The sequence below is a fragment of the Vidua macroura genome, chromosome 11 (genome assembly GCF_024509145.1).
Source record: "Vidua macroura isolate BioBank_ID:100142 chromosome 11, ASM2450914v1, whole genome shotgun sequence".
In the NCBI taxonomy this organism is placed as follows: domain Eukaryota; kingdom Metazoa; phylum Chordata; class Aves; order Passeriformes; family Viduidae; genus Vidua; species Vidua macroura.
In genome coordinates, this window is record NC_071581.1 from 2545604 (window position 1) to 2558660 (window position 13057).

Below are 13057 nucleotides of genomic sequence, written 5' to 3' on the forward strand. Positions count from 1 at the left end.
TTGGACAAATTAGGGGAAAACACCTCCAAAGGAGCCCCCTATAGGAAACAAAACCCTCCGCAACCTCCCCCCCACCACCGGGTTCGGGAGGAATTCCTTCAGAGGGGAAAGTGGAAAAAACTTGTTTATTAAGGCACAACAAAAAAACACTCCCCAGCACAAGAGAAATAGCCCAAGATGACCACAGATGTTTTCACCAGTCCAAGAGGGTTGAGCTGTATCTCTCTTCGCCACAGAGGGTACGCAGCTTCTTTCGCAGACCCCGGGGGAGCTCCTGCCCGGAGTAGGTCCGATGTCTTCGGGGGGGGGGGGGGGGGGGAAGGGAACAACGGAAACCGGGAAAAAGGAAAAAAAAATGGCAAAAAAGCAAGCCAGCGAAAAGCAGAGAAAAAAAAAGAGAGGAAAGCAGAGCCAGCAAAGCATGCAGCCAGCAGCAAGCCAAAGCAGCAAGCAAGCTAAGCAGCAAGCCAGCAGCCAGCCGGGGGGGGGAAGGAAGACAAAACAAACTGAGGACAGGGAACAGAAACCACGATTGGGATAATGAGCATGAAAATGTCCTGTCCCCACGACAGCAAGGAAATCTTCAAGCTTTTGAACAAAGCACACTTTTGCTCAGAATAAATCTAGAATTCACCATGTCTACTTTTCTAATGGACAGCTTAACACAGCAGTGTCTATATTTCTGGAACTGATTTCCACCAGCTGCAGATCTGATTCACAGTGCCCAAATGTAAATAAAATGTGTTTATATCCTGAGCTCCACAACCAGCGTACATCTCCAGCAACCATATGACTGCCCAGAAAACTGTGAACCATCTCCCTGCCCTGCTTAATAAGCCCTAATGTTTAATAAGTAAATGAAGTATTTAATATTTACAGAAATCAGGCTGCACCACTGTCAAATGCAAAATGGCCAACAGAGCATGCAGAGCTGCATTTCTGCCTCTGTGGATGGAGTTGAGGAACTCTCTGATGCCAGACACTTTCTGCAATCTGTATTTCTTAATGAGCAACCTTTGAAAGCAGAAAGTCAAAACTAGGATAAATACCACAGCAAATTCTAATCATTACAATTATGTTATAGATTTAAATGACAAGAATATATTTGGAAGACAGCTCTAAGAGCAAAGAGATCTAAGCAGCTGTCATCTTTACTTTGCAGCCCTGCAGAGCTCCTTCCAGGCTAAGAGGTTCTCACAGATCCAGAGGTCTTAATGCATTTTAGCCCTTTTCAGCCTGACAGTTGTAAAGAACGTGCTCCATCTCCTGCACACACCTTATTTCTTTTCCTAAGGTAAGCAGCCGGTTGATGCCAGCCATAGAACATCAATTTCCATTCTTTTAAAAGTATTCCACACACTGATGAGTCTTCATTTACATATATTGTTTATTTGTCAATTACTGAATTTCTAATTTAAAAGTTAATAGCTGAGGTCCACTAATAATGCATTCTGTAAGACTTCCATTTTTATCACTGAAACCTGGCAATAAACCATAGCAATCCCATTTTATTCAGTTTGTTTCCCATAAATTCTGCAAATCAGTAGTGTGGGTGATCTAGAAAGATGTTGCTTTTAGATTTAAAGTTACATGCCAATATTTTAAGAACAATTAAGAATACAGTCTAAGCTTTAAGGTCACTTCCCATCCAAACCATTCTGTGAGTCTGTGATCTTCAATACAAGAAATGTTCAAATGTAATCGAGAGGAGAGCAAGAGACACAGGCCAATAAATAGTCATAATTGATGTAAAATATGGGCCAGGAGACCAACTCCTTTAAAAAGGCCTTTATTAGGTGATCAGCTCTGGGTGGGGGCCCGAGGGGTCGCGCACACTGTTGCTGCTCCCTTTGGCGACGCAGAGGAGGAGGTGAACAGTTGTGCTTCACAGCAGAACTGGGGCTTCCGTCCTCGAGGGCGTGCCTAGGAAGACGTCTCATGGCTCGTTGACTAGGGTCCTCATCTCGGTCTGGTTACCTTTAGGTGGTGGTGACCTCCAAAACTTGATTGAGGGTATGGGGGAACTCTCCCCACTAAGTCCAGTCACTTGGTTCCTCGAATTTCCACGTTGGTTTGGTGTTTCCAGGCCCTTCTGGTGGATTCTGTTCTGCTTTACTTCATTTGCATATTGCCGAGGCTGTTTCCGGCCGCCATTTTGGGAGCAGCGGAGGCAATACCCGAGGGACTGAATAAGGGTACCAGTAAAAGGGATTCAAGGAGGGGTAACAGGGGATATTATAACAAAGGTACAACCTTAGTGAACATGGGGGGGGGCATCCACAGTGGGAGAAGTAACTAGGGGGGTATTACAACAAGGGTACAGCTGGAATGAACAGGGGGAGTAACCAGGGGGGGGTATTACAACAAGGGTACAGCTGGAATGAACAGGGGGAGTAACCAGGGGGGGGTATTACAACAAGGGTACAGCTGGAATGAACAGGGGGAGTAACCGGGGGGGGGTATTACAACAAGGGTACAACTGGAATGAACAGGGGGAGTAACCGGGGGGGGTATTACAACAAGGGTACAACTGGAATGAACATGGGGCCACAACAAATATGTAACTTTTACTGAATTCATTCATGACAATAATGATTACAGATCCCAGGACCAGAAGAGGTAAATATGCCCAAAATGATAATTCTGTTGCTACTCAGAGAACAGTGGTTCCCTGAGTAGCACATTCTGAAAAACAGGATGATTATTCTTTGTTAATGTTTCATTACTACTTAGGTATTTTCCTTCCAAGTAATTTTATTTATATTTTGAAGAACGAACAAAACCTACAGAGTCTGAAATGCTAAGTAACAGTCAATTATATAACACAGTACATTTAATTAACATCACAACACATAAAGAAATGTTGAATGTTGAAACTCAGAATCACATACACTGAGCATTCTGACTACAGAATGACAAATTCTGCAAGGGATCAGAACCAAATGAGATTCCTTTTTTCTCTTATTTCTTCAATTACATTTTGCAAGAGGCAAGGTTAGAGGGATAGAGGGGTTACCTAATGGCCCTTTTTACCATAACTACTTTTTTTTTAAATTGGAGATGATTTAACATGTACTGCTGTAAGAGCTGCATTGCTAAGGCAGCCTTCTAAAAAAAAAAAAAAATTACTGTAAGGTGCATCACACACATATTGACCTGTAAACCCTCAAATGAAGTTCTTCATGAAAAACAGAAACATCTCCAAATTTTTTGTTTTATATACATTAATTTAGGCACAGGCTGAATCGAAGTAATTTCCTTTCTTAAATATATTGTCACCTACCTCCAACTTCTCTAAGCCGTGACTCAACAGTTTGGCGCGCACATGTCACATGGGGTTGGTGGTTTAAGACAGGGACGACACACACTCTCAGAGCTCCATGCGACAACACTGAGTTTTATTGTTCGAACTCACTTTATGTAGGGGGTTTGAAATGCCCTGGTCTTAACCACTGATTGGTCCGATTTTCACATAGCCCAGCTCTTTGAGCTGTGAGATGTCTGCAGCTTAGGATGGAACACAACTGGGTGAAGTCTCTGTTTAGGTTTGAATGTATCTTATCTTTGTTCACCCAGGGACCAGATTATGGAACCGGGCTGGTTTCTTATTTATTGCCAAATTAATTGCCAGACTAGCTGTGACACTGTAGTGGTTTTGGTTCACCAATTTAAGATTTTCCCAGCCAACACACCAAAGAATGTGGCGGGTTTGGTGCTGGCCAATCACCAATACACTCACTTCCTGCTGTGAGATAGGATTAGGAGAAAGGCAAAGCAGGTTCAAAACTTTAAAAGGGTATAAATAAAGAAAATTTTATTAGAAGTAACTAGAAGGAAGAAAAAGTAGTAAGAATCAAAACAAACCCTTCAGAACACTTCTCCCCCCACAACCTTTTCTTTCCTACTGACAACGTAAAGAAACCATACCTAAGTTTTCCAGTCAGTTTACCACCTCTAAAATAGTGTTTCTTCAGTTCACTGAGGGAGAGAAGTCCCTCTTGTTAAGGTTATGGAGACTTCTTCACAAGAGAAAAAAACAGTTCTCTCGTGGTTCTCAAATGTTGTCACAAATAGCAGCCACCAAGGGAACCCTGCCATCGTGAAATCCTTGTCGTGTCCACAAGCCTTCCCACAGCTTGTCGATGGGCCATGTCAACTTACGGGGTATTGTTTTAAAGATGAGCTGTTCAAAGGCAAAAGTTCTCACTGTCTATTTCTAAAATCATTGTCATCCCTGGAAACAGAGATCTTCTCTGGGAAGCACAGGACTGCTCTCTTTCTCAGTTCAAACTTCTCATGGGATCACAGCTATTTCACCATCTGCTTATCTTAGCATGGAGGCTTTTGCTCAGTATCAGTTTGAACACTTTCATCTCACTATAGTTTTGCTATAGATGGCCAATGAGATGATTGGCTCTCGCAATTAAGGAATAACTATTGTGTGAATATTAAGAAAAGCTTTGGTGATGTATAGTTATGTTATTGTAGTTTAGATGTCCTCTGTTCTCCCCATAGTCCCCTTTGCCCCCACCCCCGTATTGTTCCCACCAGACAGCCTGGGTTGCCTAGGACGGGTAGGAAGAAGGCGAGCACATGTGCCCCTTCCATGGGGCAGCTGGGAATGGAAGAGCTTGTTGCTCAGGGGGTGCGGCATGACGACACCTGACCTCCAATCGAGTTACAAGAAAGCAACCTCCACTGATAAATGGCAGAGAAGAGCTGACTGACAGATGTTGGGAGGGGCCAGGCTTGGCTGATGCAACCCCCAGGGGTATAAAAGACTGAGCATCCACCTTGAAGCTGAACCGACCACGTGGTGTCCATAAGGGCAGTTCCCAGCACTGCAAATTTTTCCTTATGTAGTCCTTTTGTTGTATTTTTGTAAAAGTTCAATAAACCTTTTAAATTTTCAAAGTGAGCAGTTTTTTCTCACAGTTTCATGCGTTATAAGTGTTATGAACAGTTTCCAGGTGTTCCCCAGAGACGCGGGCAGGGCTTTCCTAGTTCCCATGGCAACACTAAAAGAAAACTACTAACTCTAGCTAAGTACCGATATTGAAATGCTAATTAGCTAATTGCTCTGTTTGTTTTCTCTAAACTACCTGGCCTCCCACTCCTCCACGCTGCCATTCTGGGACTAACATGCAAATAAAAACCCCTTAGGATCATGGGAGTATTTTTAGGAGATAAAAATGAATATAAATCAAAAACTGAACACAATAGAGGAGTCTAGACAAATGCCCTAGCTGAGGAAGAGGGAAACACATCCCCTGACTGGCTTTTAACCATCACCATCACCTAAGAAAGAACAGACTATATTAGGCTCTGAGAAGCAGGGAGATAGAGACAGAGAGCCCTGGTGCTGCCACCATGGAAGGAGCGGGGACAGCTGTTGTTCTGGACTTCAGCAACAGACTCTGCACGCTCATGCCTCCTCATCCTCGGGCCACCGGTGTGCCACAAGGAAAGGAGAAAGGACAGCTGCTGCTCGGGACTCCAGTGACCGACTCTGCACGCCGCCTTCCTTTCGGCTGCCTGGGAAAGCTACGACCGCGGGGGCGAGCTCTGCGTCGAGCCCCCTGCCCAGCTGATCTTTTTAATAAAGAGCTGAACATTAATAAAGGCATTAGCCCTGTTCATTTCAATTTGGGGGCTCGTCCGGGATAGCCACGCCCGAAGAGGACCCGCGGACAGCTGGACAGCTCAACCACCTGCTTCGAGGGACCCTCGGGAGTTGCTGGCTACCTTCGGACCCTAGGATCCGCGTGAGACGAGCAACGCAGAGGAGCATCGGATGGGTAAGAAAAACCGGGAGACGAGTGAATGAGTGAGTGAGTGAGACGGGGGCCGGCAGCTCGGACCCCCGAAGCGAGAGGGACCCGCTAGTACCGCGTTTCCGGACTCCTGCGAAGGCACCGGCCGGGAACGGGGGGAAGCGAGTGGAATAGAGGAGCGACTGAGGCGTCTCCTTAGAAGTAAAGCAGGCCCTCCTCCGAGCGTGTGGAGGTGCCCTATGGGCAAAGTAAGTCCCTGGCAATCAGGGCAAGGGGAATATCCCCAGCAGGGCAGGTGGGATGTGGAGGTCCTAGAGGACATGTCCCCGGCGCCGGCAGGATGGGATAGGACGGCAGGTGGGATGTCCCTGGCAGGTAGGGCAGGGTGTCCTAGCAGGCAGGAGTGACATGTACCTGGCAGGTAGAGGGCATGTACCTGGCAGACAGAAAGCATGTCCCCAACAGGCAAAAGGCATGTCCCTGCCAGGCAGGACAGGACAACAGGGCAGGTGGGATGTCCAAGTAGGCAGGAGCGTCATGTCCCCACCGGGCAGAGGGCATGTCCCTGCCAGGCAGGAGAGGATAACAGGGCATGTAGGGCGGGATGTCCTAGCAAGCAGGAGCAGCAAGTCCCGCCAGGCAGAGGGCATGTCCCCAGCAGGCAGGACAGGATAACAGGGCAGGTAGGATGTCCATGGCAGGCATGGATGGAGGTCCCCGTCAGAGCAGATAGGGGAATGGCCCTGGAAGGCAGGGCAGGATGTCCCCATCAGAGCAGGCACTAACCCAAGTAAGCAGAAAGGCAGGAAGGCAAGGAAGCTAAGTCTAGTAGGAGAGTAAGGCAAGGGGGCTTGGCCGGAGTTCGAGTGTAAGGCTCGGCAGGACATTCGACCTTACCTCGGCAGGGAGTCCAAGCTTCCCAAGCCTAGTAGGAGAGTCAGGCAAGGGGGCTTGGCCAGAGTTCGAGTGTAAGACTCGGCAGGACGTTCGACCTTACCTCGGCAGGGAGACCAAGCTTCCCAAGCCTAGTAGGGTCAGGCAAGGGGGCTTGGCCGGAGTTCGAGTGTAAGGCTCGGCAGGACGTTCGACCTTACCTCGGCAGGGAGACCAAGCTTCCCAAGCCTAGTAGGAGAGTCAGGCAAGGGGGCTTGGCCGGAGTTCGAGTGTAAGGCTCGGCAGGACGTTCGACCTTACCTCGGCAGGGAGACCAAGCTTCCCAAGCCTAGTAAGGTTAGGCAAAAGGCCAAGTAAGAGTTTGGGCAGGACTTAGCAGGGGTACAAGCCTAGAAAGTCCATCAAGAAGTTCAAAACTTAGGCCAAAGAGGAAAAGAACAGAAGGCAATAGATGAGAGTGTGACTAGTGATTGTCCTGGCCAAGAGACAATGTAAAGTGCCAAGAGGGTAGGACCAAGAGTGGGAATTTAGTTAAAAGAGATTAAGTTTAGTCAAGTGATTCAAAATACGAAGTTGGGAGGGGCCAGATGCGCTTTAGCTGCCTGTCAGTATATTCCATTTTAGATAGAAGCACCATTTAAGGTATATATTTTTTTTTGTTTTTGAGGCCTGAAAATGGGAAGAGGTTATAGTAAAGGAGCAAATCCTTCCAAAGCAAAGAGAATTCCCCCTAACAGCCCCTTGGGGCAACTGTTAGACTAATGGGATTCTCGGGAGACTATGAAGGGTCTAGACAAGAGTAAGATGATACATTACAGTATAGGAAGTATGGCCGAAGTTAGAATTACAGGGAGAGTGGTCGTGGTATGGAACCCAAGATCAGTGGATGTGTAATCAGTTAAACCAACACAAAAAAAAAAAAAAAAACCAAAAACCACAACTGAGAGGGCCTTGATATAGAACAACTATCTCATGCAGCTTGCTGGCTGGAGAATTCTATAAATAATGAGACTGTGAGAATATGCAAGTTACAAAGAAATAGAGAGGAAGACAAAGGGGAATAGAGAGGGGGAGACTAGAAAAATAAAGGAATGAGACCCCCTCGATTGCCTGTCCCCGTCTGCTCCTGTTACTTCCCCAACAGTTTCCCCAGTTGGTCCTTCAGCCCCTCCTATTGAGTCCCTGATTCCTTTCCCCCGTTTTCCCACCTCTGTTTCATCGTCCCTTCCCTTAGTTTCCTCAGCCATCTCCCCAACTCCCTCTTCCTCTTCTCCAGATGGAGTTTCCTTGCCTCCTCCCACTTGGGAGCTGAGGCCACCCTTGCCCAGGGTTGGTTCATCACCTGGCATGCCCCCTGGCCTCCAGTGTCTCTCTCCACTACTATTTCCCTGCTTGGTGCCTTAGAAAAAGGGCCGTATTGTAGCACCCGATCCAAAGCACCAAGGGTGGAGGGGCTCTTTCCCCTTAGAGGGGTTCCTGTGGGTAGAGCAGCTGGGGGAGTTAGGTTTGTGGATGCACCTTTGGCAGTTTCCAAAGTCCGGGGATTTGGGAAAGAGCTAAGAAATTTAGTGGAAGACCCCGTTGGAATATCTAGCCAGTTGGACCAATTTCTAGGGCTGAGTATTTGTACCTGGGGAGACCTGAGCTATTCTAAGCATTCTGTTCTTTCTGAGAAAGGTCCAGATGATCTGAGCGGCAGGGGTGAAGATATGGGAAAGAGAGGGTGGACTGGGGCCCCCAGGGAACCAGGGGATGCCCTTGGTGGACCCCAACTGGAGTCCCAGCCAACAAGAAGGTAGGCAAAACATGAGAGACTATAGGTCCCTCATGATAAGAGGGATCAAAGAGTATCCCTAGGGGAAGCAACACGAAATTGGCCTTTGATGGTACTCAGGAGAAGGATGAGACCCCGGCAATTTGGCTTAACCAACTAAAACGAAAATTCCAGTTATATTCAAATATAGACCCAGATAGCCCAGAGGGTCAAGTCCTCTTAAAGGTCTAGTTTGTCACCAAATCCTGACCCGATATTAGACAAAAACTAGAAAAGATAGAGGACTGGCAAGAAAAGAACATGAATGAGTTGCTCAAAGAAGCCCTAAGAATGTATTTAAGTGGGAAAGATAAAAAAAGCCAATAGCCTACCTCTCAAAACTACTAGACCCAGTAGCCAGAGGATGGCCAACTTGCCTGCAAGTAATCGCAGCAGCAGCAGCTATCCTGATAAAAGAAGCCCAAAAGTTGATCCTGCATGGGAAAATTAAAGTACAAACATTTACTAGTGATCGTGGATCACCTCACTCACTGGGTGGAGGCTTTCCCAACCAAAAAGGAAACTGCGCAGGAAGTTGCATGAATAATCTTAGAAAACATCATACCACGATATGGGCTAGTCAATAACATTGGCTTGGACCAAGGTCCACATTTTGTCACTCAAACTTTACATCAAGTAACAAAAGTCCTGGGGGTAAGGTGGAGATTGCACACCCCATGGCATCCTCAAAGCTCTAGAAGAGTGGAAAGGATGAATAGAACTCTTAAAAATGTGTTAACTAAATTAATTGAAGAAACAAAGATGAATTGGCTCAGGTGTTTACTTCTCGCTCTCTTGTGCAGCAGAACCAGACCTCGGTCTGACATAGGGGTCTCTCCCTATGAAATAATGTTTGGACTCCCTTTTTTTTAATCACCCCTTTCAGTACAGCAGATTATCTGGAAGGGGAGGCAGCAACTCAGAAATATTTAGAGGTCATAGGAAAATCCCTAGAAGGCCTCCGAAAGAAGGGGTATCTCTCCCGAACTTCCCCTCTGGACGCCAATGCCCACATCAGTCCTGGGGATTGGGTGTTGAAAAAGTCCTGGTACACTACCACTCCATTAACCCCCAAATTCGAAGGACCTTTCCAGGTACTACTCACCACACACACTGCGGTACAGACCCAAGAAAAAGGCTGGACCCACGTCACCAGAGTTAAAGGACCAGTGCCACCCCCAGACGCCAGACCAGACCCAACAGTGTCACCCGCCTCCTCTTGTGCATGGACAGTAATTAAGAAACCAGAGGACTTAAAATTAACTTTAAAGAAGACTTGCTAGAGGCTGATATACAGTAAGGTGTTAATAACTGTTTCTGAGTTAAAGTACCATAGAAAAGGTTTAAGTACTTGGTAATTGTTTAATAAGACTAAGTGTCCTTTAGCCAAAGGAGTTACCAAAAAAAAAAAAAACTTGGTTTCTAAAGAACACTAGAATTACCCTCAGGCCTGAGTAAAAGCATACAAATGCCAAAAGAAGTTAGCCCTCAAAAGCCAAAGACAGTAAGTTGATGCGGGCTTAAGCCCGATCAAAGAAGTAGAGGAGGGATTTGTTATGAACAGTTTCCAGGTGTTCCCCAGAGACGCGGGCAGGGCTTTCCTAGTTCCCATGGCAACACTAAAAGAAAACTACTAACTCTAGCTAAGTACCGATATTGAAATGCTAATTAGCTAATTGCTCTGTTTGTTTTCTCTAAACTACCTGGCCTCCCACCCCTCCACGCTGCCATTCTGGGACTAACATGCAAATAAAAACCCCTTAGGATCATGGGAGTATTTTTAGGAGATAAAAATGAATATAAATCAAAAACTGAACACAATAGAGGAGTCTAGACAAATGCCCTAGCTGAGGAAGAGGGAAACACATCCCCTGACTGGCTTTTAACCATCACCATCACCTAAGAAAGAACAGACTATATTAGGCTCTGAGAAGCAGGGAGATAGAGACAGAGAGCCCTGGTGCTGCCACCACGGAAGGAGCGGGGACAGCTGTTGTTCTGGACTTCAGCAACAGACTCTGCACACCACGCCTCCTCATCCTCGGGCCACCGGTGTGCCACAAGGAAAGGAGAAAGGACAGCTGCTGCTCTGGACTTCAGTGACAGACTCTGCACGCCTCCTTCCTTTCGGCTGCCTGGGAAAGCTACGACCGCGGGGGCGAGCTCTGCGTCGAGCCCCCTGCCCAGCTGATCTTTTTAATAAAGAGCTGAACATTAATAAAGGCATTAGCCCTGTTCATTTCAATAAGGAAAAAAGAGTCCTTTCTCCATAGCTTACAAGAGGATTTCAGGTCCAAAACAAGCCTCTCCTCATCCCTCCCATCTGGGACTTAACTCTTTCATCACTGACCTCGATGTCTTCATGCTGTTCCTTTACGTGCTCGCGTCTTGTTCTTTTCTCTCAGTCGAGGGAGGATTGAAGCACTGGAAGGGTTAACATCATGCCTGCATCCTACCTGACCGGCCTCATAGTTGGTCTTTGCTTTTCTGCACGGGCTGCAGGGGTCTCTGGTCTCAGCCGCGCTGGGGGAGGGGGTCTGATGGCAAGATCTTCAGAACCGCAGCCAACCCGGCTCTGGCCAGGACTCCGCAGCCTCCCCCGCCTCCCTGCCCGGCAGCTGCTTGGGCCCGGCCCGGCCAGACCGGCGAGCCGGCCCGGGGAGGGCAGCGAAAGGGGCCCGGCCCACGGCAGGAGCGCCCGGCCCAGCGTGGCCGAGACGGAGGGCCGGTGCTGGCCGGGGCCCGCACCTCCTCAGCGACCGCAAAAGAAAGAGACAGGTCTCGCATTTTTTCGTTTTTAACATGTGTTTCACAGAGGCGTGTCCAGCTTCTCAGTGGTTCAATTACACAAAAAAGCTTTGCATCATTTTCCTGCATTTCCTCCCATTCCATACCAGGACACACACCTTCTTCCACAGGAAGCCAAAATCTACTGAAATCATAGTTTGTATTAAAATTCTTTAGGATGCATTGCTTGTTCTGTTTATTCACATTAACAAAGACTATTGTTTTGTAGAAAAGAGGAAGAGCAAAACAGTGTTTGTGGTATTTGATTCAAGTTTAGAAAGACTCCATCCAAGTCAGAAGCACCTGGAATGTATATATTGAAGAGCCAGAGTGTGGAAATCCTTAAAATTAGAGGGTTTTGGGAAAGCTACAAAAGGCAGGCCTCATAGACAGCAGAACTGCGATTAGAGCTAAGCAGTAGCCATAAGATTTGTCAGCAGAAAAATTATATAAGAAGTAGAAAAGTAAGGACAAATAGAACAATGGTCCATGTATTAAAGCTTGTCTAGAAAACTCCCTAAGCTACAGAAAAGTGTGGATACTCTCAGCTCAGTCAGAGAGAAAGAGAAAGGTTTTCTAACCAGGCGACAGCCTGGGAAACAGTTGGGAAAGAATGTAAATAATTCTCTAATCTATCTTGTTATTCACATTGTTTATAGATATGTTCTGCCACTGTGCGTCATTCACTGCGCACCAATGGTGTGAGATGTTTTTACTCTACGACCAATGAAATTAGTCTGCACAATGTTCTCTATATATAGAGCGGTGCATTTGAAATAAAGAAAAAAGCTCATTTTCTTAGCCTTCTGATCTGGAGTTCTCTGTTCACATCCTGCTCAACAGCGTCATCAAAGTATATCTAGCGAGATGTTAGGAAGTTCTAAGCCAATAATGGAGCTCTGTGCATTGTATCTTAAGGCTTACAAGCAGGTATTGTATTCAAAATAAGCGAGAATGGTTTTAACCAAAGGTACGTGTGCTCACAGTGGTTGGACAGAACTACTGTCAATATGCTTTTGCTTTGTGTGATTGGTCAAAAAGCTTTTAAAGTAAATTGTAACATTGAGTTCTTTCTCTGCTGCCAGGGTTGTGAGCTGCTGGCATCTTCCCATTGTCATAACCATGTAATGAGGCCGATGCTGGAACACAAACAGCTCGAGACGCGTTCCTCAGCAGTCCCGTCCCGTTGGTGATTTGTACATAGACCCCCAGCCGGCGATACCAGAGTATCGTCTGACATGTACGATATTCGTGGTTTGAAACCCACATCATGTCTCCTGATGTAACTGGCTGGAAAACAGGGAAAATTTGATCCTTTTTACACACTGCCTCTGAACTATGTGGCTTTAAGGTTATCTGTACAGAAATTATAATTTAAGAAGTAAATTAAAGCTTTTTGCAATACAATTTCAAAAGTAATTATTTCCTTTTTTAATGAGGAGACGATATGCTGATAGAAAAACAGGAGGCATAGTAACAAAGAGTTACCTGGTGAACAGAAATAGTCTTCAGAAACAGCAATTCCTCTGTTCTGTGGGAAAACTGTTCCTATGTAATACTGAACACTGTTAGAGAAATTGAGAACCTGTTAATTGTCAAATGGTGACCTACACTCCAAAGACACCTCTGGAAGTCTCCCTGCTAGAGGAAGATGATGCACACAATCCTGGTGCACATCCTCTCTGGTGCTCCCTCTCTGTGTGCACTGCCCTGGAGTCAGCAGAAAACGAACAAGACACCTGTGAGGCTACAGCAGCCTGCTGCAACCCTGCCTGGGTGAGTGATCTCT